This window comes from Manis javanica, chromosome 14 (assembly GCF_040802235.1).
Source record: "Manis javanica isolate MJ-LG chromosome 14, MJ_LKY, whole genome shotgun sequence".
Taxonomy (NCBI): domain Eukaryota; kingdom Metazoa; phylum Chordata; class Mammalia; order Pholidota; family Manidae; genus Manis; species Manis javanica.
Genome location: NC_133169.1, coordinates 8,809,077 through 8,826,267, shown reverse-complemented (window position 1 = coordinate 8,826,267; position 17,191 = coordinate 8,809,077). Strand labels below are relative to the sequence as shown.

Genomic DNA, 17,191 nt, shown 5'->3' with positions numbered 1-17,191 from the left:
CACAATTAGAAAAGAGAGAGAGATTTTATAAAGGGTGACTTAAATCACTAAACAGTGACTGGAAGGGGAAAAAAAGAGGGAGGAAGGAGGGCACTTCGTTACTGCAGGACAGAGTGGGGGTCCCAGCTTCCCACCGACACCGCGGGGAGAGGGGCCTTGTCACCAGCCAGCGTGGCAGCTGTCTCCGCTCCACTCGTCTCCCCTGACAATATCCCTTTGAGTAGTGACGGATCACCTTCCAACACTTTCACGAGAGTACAAGTTCAGGCTTTCCACTCCACCTTTGCAGGCATGGGTGGGGATGGGGCCATAGTTTTCTCTATGGTGCTTCTCTGGAGTAAAGGCTATTGTTTTAGTTTTCTGTCTTGCTAGGCTGCCCCTTTCCTCATCCTTTGGTCCTTTGGCTGGAGAGCTCAGACTTCGGCTGAGCTGTGTGCATTGGTATTACAGGTTACTGGACTTCTTCAACTCCAAGTTTAGGATAGATGAGGCTGAAAAAAAAAATCAGGGACTTTATTCGTTGGGTACTGAGGTTACTGAGGTTACTAGCTGGTCTACCTTTTTTTGTGTGTCTCCATATTTCAGTCTTCTTGTGTTTGTTTTACATATGTTGTCCAGGGTTTTTAGTTGTACATTTGAGGAAGAAAAGAAAAATGTATATTTATTCCCTCGTCCTGGAAGCAGAAGTCCATCTCACATTTGGATTTCAGTAGCCTTACAAAAATCTTGGACTGGTAAATATGGACCTTTCCAGTCTTAGGGTTCTCTCCTCCTCCAATATCCAGATAATTCTCTAAGCACTGAAAAACACTGTGCTCAGGACACAGTCATTCATTGTCCTCCACGGGCACTGCAGGTTTTAGTAACATATCAGGTAAGCAGTTCAAGCTTTTGCCAGTCATAAAGCAAAAATTAGATCCACGCTTTGGATTTAATTGGAGAAGCACATGCTCAGATATGTGGGGCTTGTCATGGACTCACTCTCTTTGCTCGGAGTCTGCCCTTCGCACTGTCCACTACCTTTTCACTTCAAAAATCTCTTCTTCACAGTTTACAGGGCTGTACACTCATGCCTCTGGAGACCCGGCCTGGGTAAACCTCAATATTTAATCTCCAGAGACCTTAAACTCAGGCCTTGTAAGGGCATCAGCTCAGATTTTAATAACAAAGAACACTGAAAATCACCGTAACTGTTTTCAATACCACAGTGCAGAGCTCCTGAAATCTTGACTTCCATGTTTGCCTACAGTCCTACCAGTCCTGGGGGAGAGACTTTTCTGCCTCATTTGAGTTGACCTTGCTTTGATTTTATATAAGCCCAGATTGACCTGAGGAAACACTATACTGGGACTTTTCCCATACAGAGGGGAGGGTTTTTGGAACTAGGGGGGGTTTCCCAGGCAGCTGCAACTCGCGGACATGTTCCCATTTCCCTCCCTGGTAGCAGAAGGTGGCTGTGAAAGTCAGTTTGAATCCTTTAACTCGGCCTTGGGTATCTCTACTCTTGGGGGTGGGCCTTTGATACCCCATATCACAAAACGGCCTCACTTTTCTGGACCATATCTACACGACCCTTGCTTTCAGAGCCTTTGTGCTTGTACCTGTGCCCTTTCCCATTCATGCCCAGGCCTGGAGTCCAATAGGAATTCCTCTGAGTGCAAGGTGGTGTCAGAACATGAGGACCCAGGATATCACCATAAATAGGACCTGTTCCAGCGCACGACTGCACCCTGGCGCTCCCCATACTCACTTCAGGCTAATGGCCAGACCTAGAATACAGCTAGGAGAAGATGTTCTTCCTGGCCACCACCTACTGGCCAAATGCACCACAGATTCCAGGCTGGCCCTTCCCAGGCTGTGCTGGGTCCGGAGACACCATTTCAAAGGAAAAGGCTAGATTCTGAAGATCTTCCCGTGTTAGCATCAGTGACTGCATTACCAGAGAGCAGCAGACCATTGTAGGGGGCACACTGTTGGTGCTGATGCATCAGACAGCACATCTGCCACCTGCGGTGTTGCTAGAGACCCCAGGAAAGATTACTTTTCCCCTCAAAGTCTCCAAGAGCCTGAGGTGGGGGCTGGGTTATTTCACGTCTAACTAGTCTACCCCCTGAAGCTCTGCAGGCCCTCTGCTCTAGCAGGCATGCAAGACCTGCAAACAGGCCCAGTGTCACGGGAAGTCACCCCCCACCTTCGGGACTCTTCCCACTCTCCTGGAAGCACCCCCTGTACTGGGGACACAGACGCAGGACAGGTGGGCATTCACAAAACTCCTCAGAGGGTTGCAAGATTTGGAGTGTGGGAAGTCCTGCCTACGCTTATCTCAGAATCTTCACCCCCTGCTGTGTATGAGTTCCCCTTCTCCTGGTTCTTTTGAATCCCTGGGTACTATGGGTGCCACAGGACGGAAAGCTCTCAGAGGCCTGTGTCAGTGGCCATTACCTGCCCAGAACCTTCTGCAAAGGCTGCAGGGATGCCTCTCCTGCTCTCCAGGTCATATCAGTCCCTACCCCTGACACCTGCCCGCTGTCCTGGCTTGGGGTGTGGTTTTGCTCTCCCAACCTGGAAAGCCTAAAACTGGGAGAGGTGAGACATCTGCAGAGAATGGCTATATGTGGAGTGGAGGATGCGGGAAGGATCCCTTTTCTGCAGGTTAAAAGGTGCTCCAAAATCTCTCTGTTCTCCACAGCTGGGTGTCGTCTCCCGAAGGGACCAGGATGCTCTGGAGAACAGGAACATGGCAGCTCTGAAATCATAATGGTCCTATATCGGATAATATGTTCTCGTAATGGTCTCTTGCTTGGATGATAAACTGGCAAAATGCACCAGGTTTCCTCTCATGGTTTAAAAGTATAATTGAGAAAGAGAAGAGCCAAATTTCATCACCCAGTAAGCAAGATATGTTTTTCAGGAAGCTCCTTTGAACAGTTATAATCGTCCATTTCTATCCTGCCTAGCCTGCGTGTTGCATACCAGCAGGCTAGTCGCTCTTACGCTGATGTTCCTGGATCGTTTCTGAAAGTTCTGAATTTCCCAAATTGTTTGAAAATATGTTTCACCTTTCTGACCTTGTGTATGTGAGGAAATAAACTGTCCACATACTATAACAAAACCCCAAAAGGGCATGTAATAATGAAGCGCCATCAAGTGGGCGGCCCTTCAGGTACCTAATGTCATGTCTTATTGTTAAATGCTTGGTTCATGTTTAGAATGTTCCAGTATGTTCTCTGCCTCCTGCCATTTAGCCCCATATTTGCCACATAATCTTGTTCCTTCTCAAACATTGTTTTGACGTAAACCACTTGCATCTCTCTACCTCTGAAAACCTACACAGAACATTTCCTTGTTCACTCTTCCAGGGGAGAAATTTCAAGACACAGAATGCATATGGATGTGCATGGATGTCATTTCTTTGGTACTTTCTCTTCTCCCGCATATCCAACCAGGCACACCTGAAGTCTGAGCCCTCAGATGCTGTCCCCTCCAACAGCCTCCCACCACAGACTCCAAACATGTAAGTCAGCAGAGAAAGGCCTGCACCGTTAGCCAAGACAAGCTCCGGCTTGCTTCAACCCTTATGCATACATCTGCATTCTGGGAGTAGAGTGAGTTGGGAGGAGAGAATTGTTGGGAAACTTCACAGAGGACCAGAACATTTAAAAACGTGTAAAGTTCCAAATCCTGCGGTAATCTCTCTGCTTCTATTTCCTCCAAAAGAAGTTCCTCTTTTTGCTGTTGTTCCTTTAGGTCTCTGGGAATCCCAGATTCCCAGGTCCCAGCCTCTTAGCAGGGATCAGGGTCAGGACGAGGACGCAGAGAGCTGGAGGCCAGCACTCCCCCTGGTCCCAGCTGTGGCAGAAATCCATCTCTGCTTTGCCACGTGTCTTCCAGATGGGTGAGCGACCCTACCCCGACCCTCTCAAGGCCATGAATTCATTTCTCTTTACTCCTGAGCCCTGGGGCAGGAGAGAAGTTACCTGGGCAAGGGAAGCACCCACCAAAGCACCTGGGAGAGCATGCTCCCGGTTCTGGACCCAGGACTCAGAGGTCCCCATCAGAGCGCTGGAGGCTGGGATGCTGGGAAGCACAGTCGTTACAGAGAAGTAACCAGAGGGCCAGGGGGAGGCTCTGCACCAAACAAAAGCAGACCTCCATCTTTTGCTTGGATTGCAGACTACCCAAGCCCAATGAGTTTTCCTTTTATTTTTTAATTAAAGGTCTAATATAATGAAAGAAAGAGGAAGTCTTAGTTTTATATTAGTTGGAGAGTTACATTTTCTTCTGTAATTGTTCCTTTGAGAGGATATTCATTCTAGTATAGGAAAGGGAGGGGAGGAAATATGTATATATCCAATACTTTCAAATATGATGATACACTTGCTTTGTACCTGATGTAATTTCAAGCAAGAGTGGTCTTCATACATTAGAGGGTCTCTGGATCACCCCCATAGGACCCAGTGAACTCCCTGAAATTATGGTAAAATGTATATATATGTACAATTGTACCTTCTTCTAGGGAATGGGGCTGTAAGTAAAATGCAAGGTTAAACGTCACTTGCTCAGTTATCTTACAGTCAAATCCTTGTCCCAGTCTCAGTAAAACTGGAAATACAGATGATTTCTTATCTATCTATAGCCCTGTCATCATTACCAACCAACATAGTCACATAAATCTTATTTCTCCAACATTTCTTCCATCAAATTGATTTCTTCTCTATAATCCTCAGTGAGAACCTTCTCCAGACTAAATATGGAGGAAGAAAACTTTGGCCTCCAGGAGGGCTTAAGGCTTCTCTCTCTGTACCAACGTTTATGCTCCCCACCACCCTCCTCGTCTGATGGTGAGACTTCCAGAGTGGTTAACAGGTATGGAGCAGCTGTCTTGGAACCTACTTGATCAGTTGGCTGTATCAAGAACAAAATTCTGAGTATGTACCTCTTACATTTATAAAGATAGAGCCCTAGCTTGAAATACTGTAAATATTGTAAAATATGTACAAAAACAGAGAATTTGAAAGATGAGAACCTGTTTAAAATAATCTGGAAGTTCTAAAAAAAAAGAGGCATTCACCCCACCTCTTTGGAGAGTGGAGCTGACCCCATGAGAGGACAGGGTCTCTTCTGCAGCAAGCCCGAGAGCTGATGTGCCTCTGCCCAACATAAACTCGTGGCTAGAGGTATAGGCTGGGCAGACAGCCTACAAACACTCTCATGCAGTGTCTCTTTCTCCATTCTGCAGTCCCATGTCTAACACTGTGTCTTTACACTGCAGGGAATGGTCCGAGGTTCAGGCCTAACATTAGGCATTTTATCAGAATAACAAACATTTGCCCTGCAATTCAACCCCATGTACAATTCCAAATTGATATTCAAACCTGAATTTCTAGCTCAGTTGACAACTGAACATCTTCCCCCCAAAAGCCCAGGGCTCCGGGGTTGGGTCACAGAGCAGTACGGTGGCCAGCTCTCCTTCCCCTCTGTACAAACTTTCAGGCAGCACTCTACCAGCCCTTCTCCATTCTACGGTGTTTTCTTTTCCTGCTGGGGCAGATCTAAAACACCAAGCTGCTCCTTAGCTCTCTGCTAACCACTGTCTTTTCCAGGGGGAGGCAAGGACTTGAACAATCCCACTCCCCTTCTCAAGGGATTATCCAGAAAATGATTCCTAGAAGGCTCTGAAAAAAAAAAGCATTCAAGAAGGGAATTCTAGATACTGATGCTGTAAGTCCCAACGCTGATGTCTCAGTGGCCCGGATCATCACATCCAGGGAGAGTGACAGAAAGGCCTTTGAATTACACGTCTGGGCTGAGCCTCTGAGGAATGAGAGAAGCAGAGAAAGTTAGCCATGCCTGCCACAGGGACATGGGTCACCTTGAATGAATATAATGAGATGTAAGTGGAATCACTTTAAATCCATATTTAGTTCAGAAAATGGTTCACACATAGAAAAATGAGATCAAAATTTTTTTTAACGGACATAAAACTAACAGAATGTGTGGAAGACAAAAGATGTCAGTAGGTGAAGTAGAGCTCATCTTTGCTGAGCAGGGAAGCTGAGAGGGCTAGTAGGTCCCAAGGGATCTGTGGCTGCCCCATTTTCTTATGAGTGTGTATGCATCATCCCTCATCCTTATGAACAGAAGTCGGGGTGTTTTTGCATCTTTTGCAGACTGGCTGTGCGTCGATATGCCACACTACGTCTATGAAGGAGACCAGGTAGTTGTGAGATGCTCTGGGGAAAATTATTATAAAATAAAGAGACTGATGTACTACAAGGATGGATATCATATAACCACATACCCCAGTGCCTCGAGCTATTTCATTTCAAACGTAAGACCCAGCGACAGCAGCTCCTATTACTGTAAGGCGGATAGGAAATTATTCTTATTTGTAGACACAACAGAAGAAACAAGATCTATATGGCTCACTGTTCAAGCAGGTGATTCTGGGATGGAGCAGGACCTGTGTGGGAGGACGAGGGTACGGGGCAGAGGAGACCACCAGGGAGGGATAAATGCATGACTGTGTGTCCTTGAATCGGGATCTGTGTATCCTGCTCTCTGGGGCTGAGAAGACGCGCCACTTCTCAACAGGGACTCCACACATCACTGACTGGTTCTCTGTTTAATTCTTCCCTCCAGAGCTGTGTCCAGCACCTGGGCTGAGAGCCAGACCACCAGAGCCCACTGAGGGGGACTCAGTGACCTTGACCTGTGACCCCCAGCTCCCTTCAGAAAGATCAGCTCTGCTACCCCTTCTTCAGCAGTGGCCACCCCCCGAAGCCAGACTGGAGCTCATGAGAGCTTTGGGTCTCAGCAGTGTGGAAGGAAGACTAGGGATTTCACTGGTGTGAGGCCAGGACAGCGTCTGGAAGTGTCTCCAAGCAGAGCCACTGACTCCACATACGTGTGCAGACTGAGCGGCCGTGGTGGGCGCCAGGGTGGGCTGAGCGGGGAAGAGCGCTTGCTCCCCACCAGATGATCAGCTCCTCTTTTCAGCTGTGTTTCCTCTGTCCCTGTGGGGCTGGGGGCTATGGTGACGGGCTCTGCTCTGTTAATTGCTACAGTGGCATTATAGCCTAACAGCTTGGCTCTCCCTGTCAGAAAACCCACAATCATAATCTCTCTCTGGGGCATTTACTGGGCAACTAGTTCTGTGTGCTGGCGAACGAACCATAAATAAATCATGAGCTCTGCAAGGAGTGACCCCCTGAGAGAAGGCACATTTCATCCAAGTAAAGCAATGAGGGAACTAAGTAATGACAATGGTAATAATTAAAATAACAGAATCCCCAGCAATTATAAAAGGCTTAACCAAGGCCAGGCCTGAAGCCAAGCTCTCGTGCTCAGCTCTAGAAAAACACCTCTGGTGCGCAGACATATCTGGGGAGGGGAGGTTTATGGAAAGTTTAGCAAATTCAAGGCACCTCTCAGAGCAGCTTTACAGTTAGACCCCTCAGCAACCCCGGGAAGTGCTAGTGCGAATAGGATCTATGAATCAGGTCCTAATAGTAGCCCCATTACACACATAGGAGGGACCTGAAAGCACAGAGCTGTTCAATGACCTACCCAAGGTAACTCAGCACCATGTAAGTGGCACAGCTGGAATTTGAAGCCAGGCACCTCCGGCACCAGTCATGCCCTCCTCACCACCTTGCCATGCATCCTATTTCAGCCATGCCATGGGGAGTGGTATCAAAAGCAGCTACCATTTGCTGAACATCACCAGCGTGATAGGTACTCTATACACGTACCTTGTTTCAGCTTCATGAGGGCTCTGTGAACTTGGAATGATTATCCACACTGTATGTTCGAGCAAACTGAAGACCAGAGAGATCAACTGACCTCCCAAGATCATGTGACCAATAAGTGCCAGCTGTCTGGGGACTCCTGGGCCTGTGGCTCCTCCACACTCCCGCTGCCCTGGGGGCAGCAGGAGATCCGGAGGGAGCAAGATCACCGCAGGCCCGGGGCTTTAGACACGGCCAGGCCAACGAGTGTGGGGATGTGCGGGGCCGGAGCTGCAGGGCGTGCTGGGGCAGGGGGTCCTGCCTAAGGGCCCTCAGCATGCTCCCTCCCCACTAAAGTCACTCTCAAACATTCCGTTCCACCCACCTCACCTGCCGAAATGCTCAGCAGGTGTAAGAGCCTCCACCCCAGGCCCTCACCTGTCCTCTCGTGTCCACCCAGGAATCCCTGCGTCTGGAGTGCTCCTGGAGAGCCAGCCCCAGAGGGGACAGGCTGTGGAAGGGGAGACGCTGGTCCTTGTCTGCTCCGTGGCTGAAGGCACAGAGGATGCCACCGTCTCCTGGTACAGAGAGGACGCAGGGGAGGATCTGGGCAGGAAAAGTGAGCATTCCCAGAGAGCAGAGCTGGAGGTCCTGGCTGTCAGGGAGGGCCACTCGGGGGACACTACTGTACCGCTGACAACGGCCACAGCCTCCTCCAGAGCGAGTTGGTGAACGTCACCGTGAGAAGTAAGCTGGGCTCTCTTAATTAGCCCCAGATCCCTAACTGGGGTCAGTCTCTTTCCGTGGCAGTGAGGATGGTCCGAGGATGACAAAACGGGGCTGTGAAGAGGTTGAGGAGCCCTTTGGATGCCGTAGGATTGCCATGACAGTGGTGGTGCTGGCAGTGGCAACAATAAGACTGGCAAAGGAGGGCAGGCTAGGGCGTGGCCAGAGGCACCCGCTTCTCCCCAGAGCCTGTCAAAGCTCGCAGGAACGTCCCTGCAGGGTTAGATCAGGAGGTGTGATAGGGGGAAAGAACCATGGGGTGGGGGAATTGGAGGCCCGTGGGCTGGGGGGAGTGGGCTGAAAGCTGCCCCATCAGGAGACCCTCTCTGATGACCCACTGCCTCTAGTTCCAGCGTCTGGCCCTCTCCTCACCTTCAGTGCTCCCAGGGCCCAGGCCTTCCCCGGGGCCGTGCGGGAGGTTCTCTGTGAAGACAAGAGACCTAATCTATTGAACCCATCTTATGTGCTAGGTTTTATGTTTTAGCTCCTTGTATAGTTTGTAAAGCTTCAAAAGCTATTTCTGGTATTTTAATTGGGATTGTATTAGTATGACATCATAATAATAAGTGAATTTCAGGAGAAATTGACATTTTTAAACGGTGTAATCTTCCCTTCCAAAAACAAGCTATATTGTACCATTTATTTTGTCTTTGTTTACAGCTAGCAAAGTTTTTAAATTTTTCCTCTTTTAAGTTCTTCCTATGTCTTGTTAATTTTAGTTTTAGACTCTTTATGCTACTGAAACTATTTGTATAGGATTTTTATTCCATTATATTTCCTAGATGTCTATCTTGGTGTGTAGGCTAAATATTGGATTTTACTGATCGATTTGCATTGTCAGTTAATATTCTTAGGTTTTCTAGGTGTAGAATCATATCTGTAGATAAAACAATCTGCCTCCTTCTATTAATATTCAGAGTAGGTGCTTATTTCTCTTCCTAAATGCAGCGGCTAGCCTTTCCAGAACAATGTTAAATAACCATGAGGATAGCAGGTTTCCTGGCCTTGTTCCCAGATTTAACTGGTATACTTTTTGAGTTTCTCCATTAACCGTGATGCTGACTTTTAATTTTATACATGAATATGACATCAAGAAATTACATACCATCCAAAATTTATAAGAATTTTATTGACTCTTTAATCAGAAGTAGATGTTGAATTTTTCAAACATCTTTCTGGTGTTATTTTTGTTACCCTTTAACTTAAATGGTGAACTACATTAACAGATTGTAATGAATAATTCTTGCAACCTTACCTGCTTGTGACGTATATTCATATCCTGCTGAATCCCATTTGATAGTATCTCCTGTAAGACTTCTGCATAGATATTCATAATGAGGATTTGTCTGTAGCTTTTTATCCTTTCTTTGAAAAGTTCTGGTATCAATATTGTATTGGTTTCATATTACTTTGGAAGGTATATTTCTCTGTTTTCAAAAAATTTAAATACTGCTAAATTAATCTCTTTTTTGAAGTTTAAAAAAGTTAGTGTGAGCCATCTAGCCCGATAGGATGTGTAGCTGCCTAAAAATGTTCTCAATTTTTTTTCATGACTATTGTTCTATTTATTTAACTGTCTTTTCCCACAGAAAGACTTGGTAATTTATACTTTCCTCAAAAGTCATCCATTTAATGTAGGCTTTTAAATGTTGTATATTTATTCATTGTCCTTTCTTCCTTGATTAGGCTACCCAGTGGTATGTCTGTTTTTAATAGAAAACCTTTTGAGTTTATTCATATATTGCATTAGACTTTTTATTTTATTATTCATTAATGTCTGCTTGTATCTTAGTTGGTTTTATTGATGTTTTTCTAAGTTCTTAAGATCAGTGCTTGGTTCATTTATTTTCATTTTTTCTTGTTGGTACTCTTTCCAGTTGTTTAATGAATTTCCCTGAGAACAATTTTACTCATATCCCTTAAGTTTTGGATGTGTGCTTGGCTTATCATTATTTTCAAGTCTGCAATATCAGTTTTATTTTCTTCTTTGACAAAGTTGATTTAAAGAGGAATTTTTAAGAACTACCTGGTGAAAGGATTTTTCCCCTAATTTTGTGATTTTTTAAAAAAATAATCAATTGAATTTATAATTTTTAAGGTTTAACTTTATGACCTAAAATACAGTCAGTTTTTGTAGATCTTCTATGAGTACTTAAAAGAAAATGAGTTCTCTCTACCAGGATCAAGAGTTCAGCAGATATTCATTAGGAACTCCTTATTAATCACATCACTCAAGCTACATGCCTCCTTATATTGTATCTCTTTGATCTGCTGTGGGTCTACAAGTATCATTTGTTATTGTCATTGTGCTGAAGTTTATTTCTCCTTCCATTTCCTGTAGTCCATGTGTCAGGTATTTTGATGCTGAAGATATTTAATTCCAAAGATTTATGAGGCTTAGAGCTTCCTTGTGTATTTTAGCCTTTTGCACTTCCACTTAGTGCTTTTGTCTTGATGTGTCTCCATCTATTCTTTGATTTCTAACAGCTTCTGAGCCACTTTGTCTTAGATGGGACCCTTTATATCATATATAGTTGACTTCCGGTTTTGTATACTGAATACAAGCTTCTTTTTACTTTATTAAGTGTGTTTGCCTTTTTATTCTATTTTCTCTTCCTAATGCTTCCTTTGTTTTTGGTTTTGTTTTCCTTCCTCTTCATTTTGTGACCTCAGGGACAGAGTGGATCCTACTCCTGCTTGTGACTCAATCCCATTGTTTGAGCCACACCAACTTTCTCGAGTTTTCTTTCTTTGTAGCTCTGTATCTTTCGTCACTATTCCCATCCCCTAGCCGCCAACCATTCTAATCTGTTTGGTGTGTTTCTTCATTTATATGCATTATTTTCTGTAAGCCTAAATATTTTACTTACACATGGTGGTGTGATATTTTCCACTTGGCACTATTTTTTTATCTATCTATATTGCTGTGCGTACATCTTGTTCATTACTCCAACTTTTGCACATTATTCCACCACACTTTCCTTACCCAATCCCCCAGGGATGCTCCCCTAGAATACCCCCAACTTGCCACTACTGCCAACACTTACAACTTCCTCTTTCATGTCCCACCAGGGACCTGCATGAAAATTTCTCTGGATACATACCCAGAGTTGGAACTGATGCAACAAGTATTTCCAGGTGGTCCCCCAAATTGCTACTGCCCCCAACAGCACATGAACGTTCCCAGATGTGACATCTCAGGCAATTCTTGCGTTATTTAGTGTTTTAATTTTGCCAACCCAATGGGCATAAAGAGAGATCTCACTGGTGTTTTTGTTTCCATTTTTCTAATTATCATTGAGTGTAAACATTTTGCATGTGCTCATTAGCCTTTGGGGTTTCCTCTTTTATGAAACTTAACTGTTTGCCTTTATGAATAGAATTTTTGTCTTTTTTGTTGTTTTTGATATACATGAGTTTCTGCTTTCTGAAGTCCCTCGCTTGGTTTGGACATCGCACACATTACCTCCTATCCCACAATCTGTCAATTTCGTCCATATTGTCTTTATTGAGCAGAATTTTTTATTTTTATGCAACTTCATTAATTTTTCACCTTTAATTTGTGTTTATAGACTTTTAAGAGGTCTTTCCCAACCCCAGATTCACAATGATCATCTCCTAGATTGCCTTCCCTTACTTTGGTAGTTTCAGTTTCTATGCATTAGATCCTTTAGAATTAATCTTTACATTTGATATTACATATTGGTCTAATATTTTTTCTCCATACAGTAAACCAGTTTTCTCAATATTACATACTAAAGAGGCCATTCCCATTATTTTGTAGTGTCAACTTTAAGTTTCCACAGACACAGGATCTATTTAGGATCTCTCTATTTTGTCCCATTTGTTTGATTTTGCACATACGTTGTACTGCTTTTAATGCCCTGGCCTTCTAATATACCTTAATACCTGATAATATGAAACCCATCATTGTTCTTTGTTGTTAAAGTTAACCTGTTTTTTTTAATATTTTTATTATTCTATAGAAATTATAGAGGAAGGGTAGTGAGTTGCTCAAAGTATTCCAGATGGGATTTGCATCGAGACTGTACTGATTGTATAGATTAATTGCGTGGATGCAGATCTAGGGAGCCCCCCCCACATCCCCTATTCAACTCACCTGTCTGGACTGCACAGAAAACAGAGGTGCCTTGAAGGATGACAACTGCAAGTGCCACTCCAGATGTGGTTTTGTTTGATGGAGCCAATCAGCTTACTCTTGGTACCTGCCTTCAAAGCTCGTAAGCTGGTGAATGATTTCACCCCCTCTTTCCCTATTGGGGGAGACCACCAGATGCATTTGCAATACATTTACACTGTCTTACCTTGCAGCTTTACCAGCTCTCCATCCCTCTGTCATACGATCACAAGAACCCTGGTCCCTTCTCCATTCCACAGGACATCATCCCCGTCTACTGTACCAACAGCATCACTCTGATCAGACCTGTTAAACAGAAAGTAGCAACTCTAGACGAGGTGGGACACATGCATGCCAGAGGGTGGTAAATAAACCCCTCTTGATGAAATTTCTGGAGGTCCATTATTCTTGAGTATGCCAAAATATGTCTTCCAAGCTGAAGGACAAGTTTTAGGAGAAAGCAGTGCCTGCCTCTGCAGATAGCATTTCTTCTCTTGAAGAACAACTTCTCGTTAAGTACTACATCCTATAGAGACTGAACACTCAACCTCAGGCCATCAACTTACACGTGATCTGAGCTGCCTATCCTGATGTGGTATTATTTGTTTGTCAGTAAACCCAATGACCCACAGCACAGTAGAGGAAGCATGGATCTAATAAGGCCAAACAAGCCCACGGTCAGCACATGAAAAGGACTTTTTTTCTCCTCAATCATAGAGAATATAGTGGGCCTGAGAGAGATGATGGACTAAAGAATCTCTTCCAAGGAGGATTCAAATCAAGTGTGCTAGAGAGTGCAGGTTAGTCCCTCAATGACCTTATTCATTTGCCTGTTTCTCCAGATGAAAAAAGACAAAGGTCAAGCTTAAGAAGCCACCCATTTCTGAAGAATGAACTTAGGGAACAGCATAACTTATGCTGGAAGTGTGGCAGCCCATGGAAAGTGGCCACACATGGGGGTCCCTGGATAGAGAAATGGTCAGGCAGGTGGACCATGTAGAGAAGATCACCTCCGGGCCCATGCAGGGCTGTGGCCTCTTCCCCAGCAGACTGCAATTAGAGGGGCAAAAACCAGATGTACCGTCTCAGGGCCATACATTCCATCTGTGATGGAGACACTGCAGCTCTGCAATGCTTGGGTAAGGGACACATGATAGTAACTACCCTTGTTTCCCTTTAGAATGAAAGAAAGTGTTTTGACTTTGGTAAAAACTCAGGCTTTGGCCAGGTCCCCTGTGACAAGGCCCGGTGCTGCCGCAGAACACCTGGGAGCCTCACCTCCTTCTGACCAGTGAAGCTCAGAGCTCAGGGCAAGGCTCACTCTCTTCACTGAGCTCGGCTGGCAAAAGGGTGGGCCTGTGTGCGGAGGGGGGGCAGAAGGCCCTTGATGGGAGAGAATTCTTCACCTCAAACTCCCTCAGGCTGAAGCCTCTTAAAGTGAGGTTTGAGGGATGCTCTTTGTGCCCCACAGTCTGTGTCCCATATTCTGGCACTGAGGACAAGGCTTCTCACAGGGAATGTGAGCTTTTCAGTCCTGTGAAATGTGTCTAAATCTTCTCTAGACCTCATGTCACCCCTTATTGTAATGGCCAGATACTAGTAGTCCACAGAGGAGTTCAGGCACCAGAATCTTCCCGATACAAGAGGCACAGCTGTCTGACAGCTTCTGCAGGAATGGCAGAGTGGGGGTGCAAGGCTGAGCAAGCCCCAGCAGCCGCCCACTCTGGGGTTAGGGGAAAAAGGACTCTTGTGTAATGATGTTAGGAAGAGACTATGAAGGTCAAAGGGTATGGGAGAGAGTCAATCATCCCAGGCTTGTGTATGTAGTGTCAGAGGGACTAGTGTGCCAGACTGGGGCTGAGAAGAGGGCGACAGGTATTTGTTTCTTTTTTTGTTTTGTTCTTGGAAATGGAGCTTTGGCTGAAAGCAAGCAAGGTCCGGCCATCCTTCCCCACTGGTGTTTCCAGAACTAGGAGGGTTATCATGATAGTCCAGTAATATCAAGGTCAACGTTCCTCCACATCCGTGGATCCCAGTTCCTTCCTATCAGTCAAACCACCAAATATTTACTATGATTAGGGGGTGCCCATCAGCTGGCCACAGAGGTTATAGCATAATAGGAGGGATCCTCTCTGACACCAAGATGGACAACAACTGGGAACCACTGTTCACAAACCTGAAACATCACGGAGAAGGAGCCGGTGTAGACTGAAGCAGAGAGAAGACCATGTCAGGGAGACACCGGACACACCCGGGCTTGAGATAAGGGTGGCGACATAAGAAGAAGAGGATGTATGATCCTTGGGAGCCTTGGGAGTGTCCTGAAAATGAGAGTTATTTATCCCCCAGGATCCTCCCTCACCTCTACCCAACCAGCCCAAGCACATGCCCAGTGATGTCACTGCAGTCTCACTGTCATAACCCTAAGGGCGCACAGGGTCCAGAATGACACGGTGGAGCCCCACTACAAGGCCTCAAGAGGCTCCCCTCCAATCCTGTACCAGTTTCATCATGAGGATGTGCCCCTGGGAAGCATCTGAGCACCATCTGGAGGAGGAGCAACCTTCAACGACTCTCTGACCACATAGGATTCTGGGAATGACACCTGTGTAGACGGCAAAGGCCCCAGGGCCCAGTGCGGTGAGGCAGTTGTTGGGGGAGGTCATGGAGAGGATGTGACTGTCAGTTGACAGGTGACCTGGGCAATCAGAGGCTCCTCATCCCCTTCCCATCCCTGGACCATGGGTTCTGCCTGCCTTCCCCACTCCCAGAGGCTGCCCTCAGGACACAGCCTTAAGATCGTGATGTGGTGTTGAGACCACTTGGGTAGTGTACACAACTGAAGCCAGTCAAGGCCTCCATATAAACTTGTAAGAGCTGGTGGGTGGGCACAAGGATGTACTCATCCTGTGGTGCCCAAGACAAGCCTTGTATATAAGTTCCCATGTTCATTAAACCTGCCGCCTACCAATCTGGAGTGTTCTGCCTCTGTCTTCAGTCTCCCCCGGCCTCCCTGTACAGGCACTGGTTTCACATTAAACAAGGGAAGCTCTGTGGAGCTTGAGAAGCCGCAGTTGGCAAGCCAGCAAGGAGACTGAAGAAATGGGCCTCAGGAAAGAGGCATACGTGGGAGAACTTCTGAGCCAGCCATCGCCCTCTGTAGGGAGGTCCAGCCTCCGTGTCAGATGCCTTTGGGCCACCATGCTTACAGGGACACCCTGAGGTCACTGGCTGCTTTAATGTGTTTGTCTGAGGAAGTAGCAGTGTCCTGCTGCAGAGAAGGGAGTGCACAGCTGTGCGGTGGGATGGCCTCTCCTGTGGGCAGTCTGGCCGGCCCCCATACCCAATTGGAGGCTGAAGTTAGACTCAGAAATATGGAAGAATTGCTGAGGTTAGGGAAGGACATACCGGTGTCCACTACTCTGCTTGCTTCAGGCTGGCAGACAAGGTGGCAGAGCAGGATAAGTTGGACACTTTAGCATGCCATTCTGTAAAGCTAGGAGGGCACCAGCTGCTGCAGATTAAGGTCCAAGTACTTATGACAATGGCTGATCAAGATGCTAAGCAGTGGGGAAGATGCTCTTCCAGAAAACACTGATTGATAAGGTGCAAGTTTATCCAACCCTTAAGAACATGAAAGAGTGCAAGCCTTTGTGGGGATTTGGGGTCTTAGAAGGCTTTTATTCCCCACCTGGCACAGTGCCCCCATCCCACATGCTGCCTGGTAAACGAAGGGCACGTATGGGGCTGTGGATCTGAGACAGAATCAGTTTTTCTTTGAAAAGGCAGACGAACTACTAAGGCAGATTAAAGCTCTGGGCTTCTCTCAGGCAGGGCTACATTTTGAGTTTAGATGTGTCTATGACTCCATTAGGTATGGACACTGCGGCAGAGACACCAGAAGGGGACACTACCCATTGGACCTTGTTTCCAGCTCTGGAGTGGGGGCAGAAACCCAGTGTGAAGCCTGATGTGCCCCCACCGAGCAACAGCTACTAGCAGTGTGCACAGCACGGCTCCAGTCAGAGCATCCCATGAAGGCACAGCACATGATGGCAAGAATGTCCCTTCCTATCAAGGGCTGGGCTGAGAATTTGCTCCATCAACCCACCTCTGCCATGACTCAAACCCCCTAGGCTAAGTGGCATGCCTATTTGCAGCAGAGAGCGCTGTCCCCCACTGGTTCTAGAAATACGAGTGCTGTTAGGTCCTGTAGGATGTGTAGACCCTCAAGATGTACCCCTCCACCCACCCGCCTCCATTCCCGTGGTGCCCCTGCAGCCTGCAGAGAGAGAGGGAGGGATATTCCTGCTGATGGCTGCTGTGGTCCCTACCAGCTCAAACCCATGAGCCCCATTGGAACTGCATTCCTGGGCTCCGAGCCCCGATATCAGGACACAGTCCTGATGGGTAAGGTGACGTGAGCCTCCACTCTCGACTCACACGTCTCAGCATGAGCGCTCCCACCCTGCATGGAAAGGGCACTCACGTGTGGTGGGGCAGGTGGGGGGCAGACTGCCACTCTGTCCTCCAGGTG

At 46.5% G+C, this 17,191-nt stretch overlaps 1 pseudogene; it reads left to right on the top strand.

Moving 5' to 3' along the window:
• Positions 1 to 1,419: 1,419 nt before the first annotated feature.
• On the top strand, positions 1,420 to 15,242 carry LOC108392585 (Fc receptor-like protein 2; annotated as a pseudogene).
• The last annotated feature ends 1,949 nt before the right edge of the window (positions 15,243 to 17,191 follow it).